Source organism: Alligator sinensis, unplaced genomic scaffold (genome assembly GCF_000455745.1).
Source record: "Alligator sinensis unplaced genomic scaffold, ASM45574v1 scaffold60_1, whole genome shotgun sequence".
Taxonomy (NCBI): domain Eukaryota; kingdom Metazoa; phylum Chordata; order Crocodylia; family Alligatoridae; genus Alligator; species Alligator sinensis.
The window spans coordinates 3,214,478-3,227,489 of NW_005841858.1; the positions used below are offsets into that span (position 1 = coordinate 3,214,478).

General features: G+C 45.2%; 1 protein-coding gene across 1 annotated transcript in view; it reads right to left on the bottom strand.

Moving 5' to 3' along the window:
• Positions 1 to 13,012, bottom strand: part of VEPH1 (ventricular zone expressed PH domain containing 1) — a 216,077-nt gene extending 203,065 nt beyond the window's left edge. Inside the window, exon 1 of the mRNA XM_025214947.1 lies at positions 12,979 to 13,012. The gene's annotated coding sequence lies outside the window, so the exon portion shown is untranslated. The remainder of the gene's footprint in view (positions 1 to 12,978) is intronic.

Sequence of the window (13,012 nt, forward strand, 5' to 3'; positions counted from 1 at the left end):
TAGTTTACATTTATAAAATAATTGGCTTTCACCAGATCATCTTATCTCCATACTTTTTTAAGGAGATTCTAGGAGTTGCAGTTCACAACTTAAAAAATGCATGCTAACTTCTCTAACAAATCCCAGTAGGTTGCCTGAATAACGTATGAATCTCAATCTTTTTCTCATGACAATAGATGTACTAAGCCCAGCTAATATTTTAAGTAGTGCATCATACACAAGATGTAATGTTCCCCATTTCTTTACAGTCACTTCTAATTTTCCAAGACTGTGAGCAGTAGGTTTGTTAGACACAAACAGAAGAATCAGTTAAATCTGCAGCAGACATCTTCAGCTGGTTTCCATGAGAGGAGTCAGAAACAACATATTAACTGTGATCTGCCACACCTCCACTGCTTCTAGCTCTGTTCTTGGATGAGTGACTGGGGGTGCTCTGTACTGAACTAGAACCTATGGCATGTAAGGCATGCTCCAAGGGCACCTAACGGTTCAGGCCACTTTTGGGAATTTGGACATCTCTCACCTCCATTCTGAATCACAGTAGAGCTTAGGTGGGAGTTAGGTACCTAGCTGCTCAAAATGGGATATTTCTATGACAAGTGCAGAAGCCTAAATTCAGGCCTGTGGGGAAAATTGCTGTTCAAATGCTGGCACTTAAGTGACTCTGTGATCAAAGGAGTGGGGCTATTCTGGGTAACTTTTTACAACTCAGGCACAGATATATTCTATTTAAACCCCGTGTTGGACTGTAGTTTGCCAGAGTGGGTCTGGTCCTTAATCTGTGTATGGTACAATTCCCATTTGTAAAACAGGGATAACAGCACTACTCCTACTTGGCAGGGCCGTTGTGAAGGTATCACTAAGGTAATACTGTAAAGTGCTCAAATGCTGTGGGAATGGGTGCCATAGGTACCTTACCTAGTATTTTCTAAGGCACATAACAACACTTATTGTTTCTGCAGGTTTAGCATCTACTATATACAAAAAAAGCTGCGTGCCTTTGCCAGTCAACAACTGACAAATCTCATGGACATAAATAGGGGAATTGCACGGTGCCAGGCAAAGTCTGTTCAACTGCCAAAAACAACAGCGAATCATTGGTTGAGGAGCAATTAAACAGAACAATGTGGATTCCACAAGCCTTCTTTTAATCATTTCCCAACCTTATGCTAATTACCTAGGCCATAATCAATACAGAAACAAAGATTTTTTTTTTTATGAAAACAGAAGGTAAGGGTTTATTAAAAATTCAACATGTTATAAACACTCTTCTGCATTAAAATATTTTTAAATATTCATGGTTACAATATATCATCATGAGAACCACAGAATCATGCCCTATACTATTTATTATCTTGGATCACAGTCTTAGTGCCATTACAAAGAAATGCTAAGGTAGTGTTCAAGCATAGCCAAGAACCAGCAAGTACACAGGACATCACTAATCCAGCAACATAAAATGCAAGCTCTAAAACCAGCAGAAATGTCACCACAGTATTCAGAAGGCATAGCAACCATGAGAAATCCCAGTAAATTTTTATTTCTCTCTTAATAGATTCACTGGTTGCAAAAAAGTGTTTGGATCAACTGTCTTGGAACCTGAAGTCCCCATTATTCACAGGGCAGAAAAAGGACACAGCTCAAAACTCAAAGGCCACATCAAGTTAATTCCTAAAGTAAAGGGGTAAAGCTTCTGCCCCATGTCATGGCTGCATCTGGTAGTCAACCATCTCTAAGGTTTAAGGACTAACTTCAACTTACCTGGCCCTGGGAATGGAATTCAGAGCCTGAAGTTAGCCACCAGCTTCCTACATTGTACCTGGTGAAAGACAAGTACCTCAATGGGATTCATAATAGCCATCACATTCAGTGGGAAGCTGTCTGGAATTAGGTAAGAAACATTAAGAATGAGGTTGCATCTGAAACCACACCTATTTCTGGGGTTTAGATGCCTCTATCCATTTTGGACCCATGGTCTGAAACCTTTTCCTAAGGATAGATACTTACACTTCTGTTCACGGGATGAGCAGGATTCACTCAGAGGTACAATCACCACCCATCTTTTATTTAATTCTGTAGTGATTGGAACACCCATGCAGGAAGTGGGAGATCCAGGTCCAGTTGCCTCTTTTGCCAGAATGGCTTCAATCCCACATTTCTACCTCCAAAGAGGATGCCATAACCACAAAAATATAGACTCTTCTAGGTGGGAGCACTTCCATCCTTTTCACAAGAGGGATCATGGCTTAGCTCAGTGGCTAGAGAATTGAACTAGGAGGGACAAATCCTCTGGTCACAATGCTGTGTTTGCATTGTGTCCTTTGACTGTTGCATGTAAAATACAAAAATAATCATGGGAGCTATGCTATTGTATAAAAGGTGAGCATCCCCACCACCACTGGCTAAAGGAAAGCCACCACCACAACTGCCTTTTATAGGTAGCCTGGTCTATCAGCATGTTTAAGGTCTGCACAACGTTTTGCAAGCAAAATGTCTGGAGTCAGACTGGGCTGCTGCCAGGGTATGAGCTTGTTTGCTTTCTGGGTAGATGGTTGGCAAGTATGAATGTGAGGGTGGTCCTAAGTAGCAGCATAGATATACAACTTCTACCCATTGCCAAGTAGCATATCCATAGTAACAAATACAACTTCAATATCCATTGCTAGTCAGCAGTTTACTATGATTTTTTTTTTTAATATGGAATATTTTTTTGAACCAAATTAGGGTATGTAACTTCTCTGACAAGATAGATTACAACAACTACTCCTTTACCTAACCTAAGGGGCAGAGTAGTCCAGTTCAGTTTCAAATGTCCTTGCCACATTTTGAGGCCATATGTGAGTAGTTATATTCTTGTATTTATATACTGATACTTCATGGAAACCAGAAGATTGCATATAATATCCAGCATTCAGTTCTTGATTCAGGAGAGCAAGCATATCAGTGCTTGCCTTAATAAGGATGAAAACTGCAGAGTATTTTCCAGTTTCTCTAATGAGACCTTTATCTAAGATATAGACCTTCTGATTCAAACCTTAAGATATTGTACCTTAAACCAGATTAAAGTTATTTTTAAATATTGGTTGCTATATGAAATAATTTACAGAAATGGATTAGTAGCCAATTATTATCATACTTCAGAGTCAAAGAAAATCATTCTTCATCTCATGATGAAGGCTTTCAGCAATGTGTTCTCTACTGCCTGATAAGCCAAGTTTTTGTATGGAATGTACAGTTACTGAATGGAAAGCGAATGATAGGTACAGTGGACTGGGAAAGCTTATCCTACTATCAGGATTTTGTAGCAGCTTATGCTTACACTCCTTAGGCACTGGCTCAGAGCTAGTTGTGCCACCACGTATCATTTTGCACCATGAAATGAATTCAAAGGTTTCTAATTCTCAGCTTTGAATATTGTGAGGATTGTTTCTTTAACAAGATGATGGAGTTGGAAAAAGAGCTGAGAAAGGAGTGTCATGGCTATCTGGGTGTTGGCAGGAATAAGGAAACCTCTTTGTTAAAGTGGCTAGTGACTCAATGAACTGAACCCATGTGGTACCAAAAGTAGTTGAAAACAGATGATTGCACTGGAGTGAGCTTTGGGGCGGTGGGGGCGGCCCAAAATGAAGCAACTACAGTCTCCAGAAGAACCGAAACTCTCCAGACATGCAGCACAGAACTGACAGAGGTTTGATCAAAAACTGCACCTGTACATGAGGGCAAGTGGAGGAACTGAGAAGTCAAGTGACCAAAAGGTAGCTATTTTTCTGAATATAGTGGGTGGTGGGACACTGGATATATAAAACAGTCTGCAACTGAGCCAATTGTGGGCTGATTATGAGACAGTGCTCAAAAATTTTAAGAAGTACAGGCAGTCCTCAGACTTACAACACAACTGGCTCCTGAAAACTGCGTCTTAGGTCAAAACGTTGCAACTCAGAAGCAATTTTCTCATAAAAAACAATGTTATAAATGGGGGATTGTTCCTGAAACCCTGTTTTCACCAAAAATACCCCAGAATTTTGTACTCGACCAATTACAGATGAATAATATAGCTACATTCATTTATTTATATTGTAAATAGCAATCGTATTGATTTGGAAGGACTTTTTTGAGGTGACTTTGCTGGACTTTTTGAAAAGCCCTTGGTTGGACTTTTTGAAGGGTTCTTGGCTGCAGTCTGCTCAGGAGTCTTGGCTGCAGGTTTTTCTGGAGTCTTGTTTGCTTTCTTTAAGAAAATGTCCAAGGAAGTCTGGACAAATGATCTCCAGGGAGATGAGTGACGCAGCGAACTTGTTCACTGGCATGGCGTTGCATTGGATCAAGCATTGTAAAGTCGAAACTGACGTCATAAAGTTGAAACAGGGTGTCAATTTATAAACATTGGAAGTGCAAAACGTTGTAACTTGAAACGTTGTAAGTCGAGGACTGCCTGTACTGTACTCCAAAAAATAATGAGACTTTCAAGAAATAACAATTTCACGCCAGGTCACAAAAAAGAGGAAGAATCCTTTAGGGAACTTGAAAAGGATCTTAGACTACTGAATCAATCCTGTAACTTTGGAGAATTCACAGTCTCTGCCTAAGAAAGTAGAAGAACCAGAGTGGGCTTATTCAGAGTGGGCGATAGTACTAAAAAAAGGAAGAAACCCTTTGCCTTAGCATAGACCCAAAAGAACTTAATAAATATGTAAAAAGGGAATGTTTTCCCATTCCCACAAGGGAAGAAATCTTGGAAGAGATGGCACAAGCAACATATTTCTCCACATTAGATGCATCAGCTGGGTTCTGGCAGGTTCTATTAGAGAAAATAGCAGACATGTATGCAGGTTCAACACTCCATATGGAAGATTCTGCTTTTTCAGATTGCCTTTTGGGTGATTTTAGCACCAGAAGTGTTTCATAAGTGTATACAACAAAAATTTGATGGCTCTGAAGGTGCCAAAGTGTACATAAATGATATTTTAATATAGGGATGTACACTGGAAGAATGTGATTAGTGGGTTCAGAGAGCTCTGGAAAGGGCTTGCACAGCAGGGTGAAAACTTAATGGACAAAAGTGCTAGTTTAGTGTCAGAGAAGTAACATAATTGAGTGAAGTAGAGACAAGTGAAGGGAATGTCCACAGGAATAAAAAGGAATAGGAAACACCTGCAGCACATCAAGGAAGAACAGGAGAAGGAACAGTGTCCGAACCAGAGAACAACATGAAGATTAGAGCATGGAGAAAGTAAGCAAGACACTGCAGACACTACAGCACAGGCTAATGCAGAGACTAAGGTGATGCCTCACAGATTTGCTATATATTGCTATTGCTTGAAATGAGTTGTGCCTTTTTGTTTGAAAAGGGGAGATATAAGGGTTGTATATCTTTAAGAGATAGGCAGAGTTGGAGAGAGAGCTGCAAAAGAAGTGTCACGGCTGCCTGGGTGCTGTTGGCAAGAATAAAGAAACCTCTTTGTTAAAGTGGCTCCTGACTCAGTTAACTGAACCCTCAGCATGACACATATCAATATTCCATTGATTTAGGGTCTTTTTAAATAATCCTTCATCTTTTCCAGTTCCTAGTCTGTGAATACGTACCAGAGGCAGATGTCTATAAGAGATTTTCTTAAGGAGCCAATTATTAGCCCAGATCATCTTAATTATGCCTTCATAATCACAGCAGCTACATGTGAAATATTTGCTTGCCAGAGAACTTCAGAATTCTACCTTTTCATCCTATTTGCCTTACTTTTTTCAGACACATTAAATGGAAATGATTCAGCTTCTAAATGTCATAGCTATAGGTTGTCTATGATTCACAAGAATAGAGTAATGAAGTTAGAACTACTACTGTGTAGACTTTCAGTGTTTCCTGAAAAGTTATGCCACTCCTACCCCAAAGATAATCACACAATTTTCTGGTGTCTTCCCTGCCTTTGGTGATTTTGCTGGAAACTTCATTAGTGATGTGAACTTTGCTCAGTTAAGTGAATAAACTCATCTACAGCTTGAAGCAAATGCCCTGTCAGCGCGGTGAATGGTTGTACATAGGGCTAACCTAGGAACAGGTGGGTATATAACCTTTGACTTTTAGGCAATAATAAGTCAGTTGAAAACTTTTCCATGAAGCTAAAAAATGGTCCCTAATGACTTGCATTCTAGGAATGGGTAACCAAGGAACAGCCATCAGCAAACAGAGGGGTTTTTCCCCCACCCCATGCATCACTCTGATGGGGCTTTGCACCCCCAAGCCTTCTACACCAGTGGCAGGCCTCTGGGGTGCAAAGATGCTGGCTTTGGCATGACAGGCCAACCTCTGGCACCAAACCCCTGATTCCTGCCTGTGCTTCTACCTGAGCCCTAGGAGTGCCCCTGAGGAAGGGTGGCTGGATCTGGCCAAGATCTGTATTTTTTTTGTCTGTTTACATTTCAGGCAGCAAGACTCCACAAGTATATCAAATAAGAAGATGGCACCCGTCTCTATCCCTCTGTCCCCCTACCAACCCGTTTGGTGGCTCCTGATCTGGTCGTTCACCTGGGAAACCAAAGGGCATGGTTTAAAGACTGTCTGAAGCCTCTGCTGGCTGGGCAGAGGCCCTTGTCAGGAGTGGCCATTCCCCACCTCCCCCGTATTGGGCTACTGTGGCCCCAAAGGCCATCCTACTCAAGGAATCTAAGAGAGAACGTAACCCAGTTGGCTTGCCTCCTGATGCTGGGCCTGCTAGTTGGCTTAGGAGGTGCAAGTTCAAAGCTGCCCTTTACCTCCTCTTCTCTGCTGCAGGGATTTTTTCCAACTGCCCTATGCCTACCTCCAATGGGCCCCTGAACCCACCGTACCAATGACAGAGATCTGGGACACAAAGATGAGAAGTTGGATACAGCCTGTTTCATCATAAATTTATCCAGCCACTACGGAGTTTATCAGGACAGCCAACCTTAAGCAACTTCCATAAGCCTTTTCAGGTGAGAGGTGACATTCTTTTGCAAGATGAACAAAGACAACATGGAGGGCAATATGTTGGTATTTGCAGTGAAGCAAGGATCCTATCTATTATTCCTCTTTCTTTCCTGAAGGCAATAAGGTGTCAGGCAAAAATTTCACAGCTATGTATCAAGTGAAGCATTTGAGTCTAATTCTCTCAAGAATCTTGCCAGCAATCATTAGTAGGGAGATTCCCCCAATCAAACTTCTACCCTTCCTATAGACAGGGACAACAATGCATTTTTGTATTGAGGAATCACTTCTTTTAGGCCAGTGATTCTCAACCAGGGTTCCATGGCACCCAGGAGTGCTTCAAGATCTTGGGGTCAGGCATGGCTACCTGAGCCCCCACCAGGGAGAGAAGCTCCGTAGCCCCAGTGAGGGGGTAGAGATGTGGAGCCCCAGTGAGGGGGAAACCAGAGGGCTGGGAGCCTGGTGTGTGTGTGATTTTGTGTAGAGTTGCCCCAGAAGGAGCCAGGGCAAACTTGGCCCCAGTTGGGTAATTGGCTGGCCACTACCCCAGTGAGGGTGGTAGGAGAGGCTCAAAAGACGGTACATCTGCCCCCCAAGGTGTGCACTGGATAAAGCCTATGGCCGAAAGGGCCTGCTCCAAGAGGGAGCAAGGCGATATAAGTTGTCGATGCGTGAAAGAGACCCTGTGAGAGGGGGTGGAGCTCGAGAGGCCCTAGTGAGAGGACATTTATGGTGGCATAAATGTGTGTGTGTATGAGGCCTGACACTGAGAGCTAAGCTTGGTCCGGCTGCAGGCCAGGAGTATTTGTGTCACCTGGCTGCCATCTGCGAGACTTGGGTTGCAATGTAGGGGAGGATCGGAACCACCGATAGCAACCCCCTGGCATCAGAGGAGGAATGGGCAGCCTCCCACCTAATTAGAACCAATTATGAAATGGCAAGGTGTGGCAGGTGAGTGAGGTGGGCGGTTAACCCAGAAACAGGTGGGCGGGCCAATGGTGGACCGGCCCCGAGAAGGCCCCCTGTTACAGGCTCCTTTAGAGTGACTGATTGATAGGGCTTTGTGTTGGGCTGGGTTAGGTTTGTGTTGGGCTGGGTTAGGTAGCTGAGGGTTGGAGCTAGGCTAGGCTGCCTGTAACAGTTCATAGTGAATAGAGAGGGAGTTTGCCATAGGAATGAGTCAGGGAGTATGAGACTGTGTGTGTATGTGAATGTGCATGAGAGCACAGGTATGGTTGTTTGGCGTGTGGGTTTTGTGTTTTTTCTTTGTTTTTCTGTTTTGTTTATAACCTAGGTGTCCTCCAGGGAGCAAAGGGGGCACAAACAGAGGCTGGGTCAGCAGTTATGATCTGCATGGGATGTGCCATGTTTGTGTTCCACCCAAGGGGTCAAAAACATTTCACTTTCACCAGGGGTAAGTGGTTGTCTGCCCTGGAAGAAAACACTAAATGGTTGGAAACATGGGTATCCAGTGCACCTTATATCAAAAAAGAGGCAGATTACTCGGCCGGGAGTTATAAGAGACTGGCACTGGAGAAGCCAAAGGGAAAAGAGAGGTGGCAGCACGTGACTGCTTGAAGAAGAAGGGTCCCCAGAATTTAAGAGGAGCAGACTGAAGTCAGCAACCGCTTTCAAGCACTCAGTCGTGGAAGAGTTGAGCAAAAAGCAGAAGAAATTATATTAGCAGGCATGATGCAAAGGGACTCTCCAGTCTAGAGAGCTGGAAGTGCAAGGCTCCATTGATAGGGGCTCTAGGACCACTGTACCAGCAAGAAAGTAGTGATGATGATAGGTTGGAAAAAGAGACACCTATTTGTACCCTGGATTTGGGGTCCTGGGAGGTGTGCCCAGATTCTGAATTTGGGATGTCCCAGAAAGATTGCCAAAGCTCATCCAGTCTTCAGGTCATTACTCTTCCCTGCTTGTCCATGTAGGCACCAATGATACTGCCAGGGATGATACTGAGCAGACCAGAGGTGACTACAATGCTCTTGGCAGAAGGATTAAAAAGAACTAGGAGCACAAGTGGTGTTCTCAGCAATTCTCCCCATGGAAGGCAAGGGCCCATGCAGGGACCACTGTATCCTGGAAATAAGTGTGTGACTGAGATTGTGGTGTCAGTGTGAAGACTGTGGATTCTTTGCTAATTAGTGGATGTTCCAGGGAGGAAGGCTGCTGTCAAAAGATGGGATCCACGTTACTAGAACTGAAAAGGGCACCATGAGGTGCTGTCTGGCCAATCTTGTAAGGAGGGCTTTAAATTAGGTTAAATGGGGGATGGTCAACAAAACCCTCCAGCAACAGAGCAAATGCTCCAGAGGGGAAAGTGTTATACCTAGGATGACTCTGGGGGCTTTTATTTTATCCGGAGAAGTATAAAACAAGTCAAAGCAAGTTCCTTTGAACTGTATGCCAGTTTACTGGGAGATTAGCAATCAGATAAAATTGCCAATAGCAGCTAGACACAGCAGAGAATACATAGACATACTTGCTACCAGGTGGTGAGGTCTCAGGGTGCTCAGAATATGTCCTCACAGATGAGGCAAATTCCAGACTCTCGCACCTATGCCTTTGTGTGGAAGAGTTTTATACAGTTCAGATTCAAATTTCTGTATTTCCTCCCATTTCTCTAGGATAACTATCTCTTGGTCATCAAGTAGGGAGCAGGGACACTGATTCATGACCTGTGACCATTGTTCTTACCTGGGGTCATTAATTGGCATTATCACCAGCCTAGACATCTCAACTCACTTACTGGAGACTGTTCCTTACAACCTGTTTTTTCTTACATGCTAAATCCCGTGATTCAGCCTGGACTGTTTCTGGGATCGGTCTATCTGGAAGAAAAATGTGGTGACACACCCAACACCAAGCAGTTTGGGGTCTCAGGTCTTTCCAACAAAAGACGTGGGGGGGGGGGGGGGGGGGGGGGTAGGGCGTGTCCTCAGGAAGACGTGTGCGCGCGTATGTGTGTGAGAAGTATGGGGATAAACAAAATGAACTGGAATACAGTCTGTGACAGGAACTTTGATCTGATTGGTACCACAGAGATCTGGCAGGACAGGTCTTATGACTGGAATGTCAGCATTGAGGGCTACATTCTGTTTTGGAAAGAGGTTTGGGAGAAAGGTGGTAGTCTTGCTTTGTATGTCAAAAACACTGACATTTTCTGTTCCAGAAGATTGAGGTTACAACTAGAGGATCATCTATACTGGATTTTTTCCTGATCAATAGGGAAGACTTGGTGGAGGATGTGAAGTAATGAGAAGGAAGCAATCATGATATGATAGAATTCCAGAACCTGAGATGGGCACCAGAACCAGGGTGCTAGATTTCAAAAAGTGGATATCAACTGATTCAAGACGGTGGATTTCAACTGATTAATAGGCTTGGTGCCACAGGAAGACAGACTGAAGAATAAAGGTGCCCAAGAGGGCTGGAAGCTTCTAAAGGGCACAGTATTGGAAGCCCAACAAGAAACTGTTTTGACACAGTGGAAGCACAAGAAAAATCTTAAGAGATCAATGTGGCTGCACAAGGAGGTTCTAGGATGTTTCAAATGCAAAAGGAAAGCATACAGGCAATGGAAAATTAGGCAGGGGATTGAGGAAGCATTCTAAGAAATAGCAAGAACCTGCAGGGACAAAATTAGGAATGCAAAGTTAAAAAAAAAAATCAGCTGCACCTGACCAGGGAAATTAAAGATGACAAGAAGAGTCTCCATAAGTATCATGGCCAGAAAAGACCAAGGAAGCGGTGGATCCACTGTTAAATAGCCAAGGAACTCTTAACAGAAGATGCAAAGAAGGCGGAGCTACCCAACAGCTACTTTGCCTCAGTCTTCACAAAAAATTGAGCTGGAATTAGACACAAAAAAGATTATTTGGATAAGGAAAGGGACAAGCTGAAGGATGAGATAATAAAGAAGACAGTGAGAGCTCTTGATGGGTCTGCTTGTAGTTGTTCCTTGCCCTCCGGTGTGTCGACTTCTCCCCACAGTTTTGTGTCATCCGCAAACTTGGACAGAGTACACTTCACTCCCTTGTCCAAGTCGCTGATGAAGACAGTGAAGAGTATCGGTCCAAGGACCGAGCCCTGCGGGACCCCACTGCCCACACCCTTCCAGGTCGATACCGACCCATCCACTACAACTCTCTGGGTACGACCACATGAGCGCGGTTGTGCAATATGTGGCGCCACAAAAGGGGTAAAAAAAAACCTCATGGGAAAAAAAATGGAGCAGCACATGCACAGGCAGCATGCCCTTGCAGTGTGGAGAACACCAGACTGTGCAATATGTGGTGGTGCAAATGTGTTTGTGGCACCACATATTGCATGACTGTGCTCATCTGAACACACCCTAAGAGGGAACAGTATAGCAGTCTTCAAATACTTGAAGGGGTGCCATAAAAAAAAGTGAAATCACCTTTTCTCTCTTGCTGCAAAGCATAGGTGACACATAGTAGGAGCACTGGGGGACACGTGCCCCCAGCCCCCAAGATTGGCTGCTGCTGATGCTGCCACCAGCGTCTGCAGGCAATCGCCACTCACCACTCCCCAACTGTGGCTGCCTGTGGGCGGTCCCCACTCAGTCCAGTCTTGCCACCAACGTCACTGCGGCTGCCTGCAAGCGGTCCCCGCTCAGCCCTCCCTTGCTGCCAATGTCACCACGGGCACCTACAGGTTGTCCTCACTTGCTGTCGCCACGCCCTCCCCACTGACACTGCTGTCTGCGGGCGGTCACCACGCCACGCCAGCCTCAGAAGGCACAAGTCATTCATGCCGCCAAGAGTAGGACACGACCTGCACGACTTGAAGTTGCAGCAGAGTAGATTTAGATTGGATGTCTGGAAAAACTTCTTCACTGTTAGAATAGTGAAGCAGTCGAATGAAGTGCCCAGAGAAATTGTGGCATAGTACCCAGAGAAACTGTGGCATCTCTATCATTTTTGCGTGTTCAAGGAGAGGTGGAACAAGCATTGGTCAGGGATGATTTATACGTAGCTACGCCTGTGTTCTACAATAGGTATTTATTCTGCTTCTGGGCATGCAGGGGAATTTTTCCCCTCCTGCTGCTATATATGTCAGGGACTTTTTTAAGCCTTCCCCAGAGGCACTGGGTGTGGGCTGCAACCATGGCTGGGAGATTTTGACTGGGGGGTGTCAGTGCTCGTTTTGGGATTTCAACCTGGTTCTTGGCTAGAGGGTCATGCCACTCTGCTCAGGGTCATACCAATTTGGGGTGAAGAATGGGGGCCATATTTGGTGTCAGGAAGGAATTTTATTGATGTCCAGACTGGTATGGACCGTGGGGATTTTTGCCTTCCTCTGTAATGCAGGGTGTGGCCCTCTTCCTGGGATCTCTTGAGCATGTTTTAACTATCTTTGCAGCAGCAGGATGTTGGCTGCTGCGGTCCCCCTGCTTTCCCTGTGGCAGGTTATGGTGTTGTGTCAGGGTTGATTGTGTAGTTTTGCTGCGAGGTAAGACCAGGCGTGCTCAACCCCAGTCTGCAGGCCAGGTACACTGCCACCATGTCATCTGGCCCGCAAGTCTCCCCCCAGATCTGAGGGGAGCTCCACGGTCTGTGGCCCTGTCACTAAGCTGGGCACTCAGGGGATACTGAGCGCAATCCTGGTGCACGGAGGGTGGACAGGCCCCATATGGGGGCTTGGGCCCTGATTTACATTGGGCAGCAGTGGTGCAAGAGTCCTTGGAGCATAACCTTGGTAGGTTGGGCCGGGCAGGCACAGAGCCGATGACAGCTGGGGAAGAGGCAGGCAGAGACAGCACCAGGCTGCAGGGCCACATCCTGATGCACGATTGTGTCCACAGACCAGCCCAGGGCCAGTCACCTGCCCCACGGGGCCAAACCCACAGGAGTAAAGTTAAGCAAGGGGTGTATGGGATGGTTTGGCTAGGGATGATCCTGCCTGAGTGGGGGGGGGGGCCTAAATGCCCTCTCCAGGCCCCCTCCAGCCCAACTGCCTAAGCAGAGCTTCTCCAGAGCTTTCGCTCCTAGCACCTCTCTCTCTCTCACCTGCTTCAAAGTGAGCCGCGAAGGGGCAACTCTG